This window comes from Tachysurus fulvidraco, chromosome 11 (genome assembly GCF_022655615.1).
Source record: "Tachysurus fulvidraco isolate hzauxx_2018 chromosome 11, HZAU_PFXX_2.0, whole genome shotgun sequence".
Lineage (NCBI taxonomy): Eukaryota > Metazoa > Chordata > Actinopteri > Siluriformes > Bagridae > Tachysurus > Tachysurus fulvidraco.
In genome coordinates, this window is record NC_062528.1 from 16,932,745 (window position 1) to 16,933,958 (window position 1,214).

The following is a 1,214-nucleotide window of genomic DNA, read 5'->3' on the forward strand; positions in this document are numbered from 1 at the left end:
CCGCACAGCCCATCACTCTCTCTCTAGTTCTTTCTGTCTCATTCTCCCTGTGTCTTTGAGAAATGGGAGAGAGTGAGCTCATCCTTTTTTTCCTTTCATCCATCAATCCATCTGTACACAACCTCAGCCTAAGAGCTCTCGCCTTGTTCTTTAGCCAACTTTGAAAATCAACAAACCTTTGAAACCACGGCAGCCGAAGGCAGGATCATGCCATGAGCAATTTTTTTATAATAGTCATGGAGAGAGTGAGACTTTTTGCTTTTTCTCCTATCACACACTACTGGGTATTCATTCTACCCAGCTGCTGCTGGAAAGAAGAAGAGAAGGTATGTGAGGGATGAAAAGAAAGTGAGAGGGGGGTGAACAGGTGGGTGTGTTCGAGCACACGATGAAGCAATTGGGCTATCAGCGTGTGTACGTGTGTGTGAATGACTGGCTTCAGGAAATGAGTGGGAGAGATCAATGTGATCGTGCGATTACGTGATTATCCACCCATGAAACCATGATGAATATCACAAAACCCATCAGAGAGTTGTAAAACACTGTTATCTGTATCTTTAACATTTTCTGGAGCTACATAGTACACTCAAAAGGAAAGAGGGTGTGAAGAGAAAAATGAATCTGCGAAAATAAAACGCAATTGCAAGTTTACATTTACAGCATTTAGCAGATGCACTTATGCAGAGCGACTTACTTTTTTATTTTTTTATTTTTATTTTTATACAACTGAGCAATTGAGGGTTAAGGGCCTTGCTCAGGGGCCCAGCAGTGGCAGCTTGGTAGACTTAGGAATCAAACTCACAACCTTATCCACTAGGCTACCACATCCACAAGTGTAATGCTTCACAGCATGCAATACCTTTAAGGCCAAAATCTCTAACTTTCATATTAACCTAAAAATCCCTCAAACACATTAGACACAGTGCTGTAATATTTAATAAATCTGCCCCTAATGTCCACACAAATTGCTCTTTCATTTAGAAGAAATATTGTATAAAATACTCCTGCATTTTTAAATGATCTCACATGTACACAAGTTGTTATTGCATTTAAGAAAAATCGTCTCACATTTGTAAAATGTCTTTACATTTATACAAAATCTTGTAACATTTATAAATGCTCTCACATTTACACAAAACGTGGACATTTCACAATTAGACCAATTTTTTTTTGCATTTCTAGAATGAACTCACATTTACAAGTTGTTCTTGCTC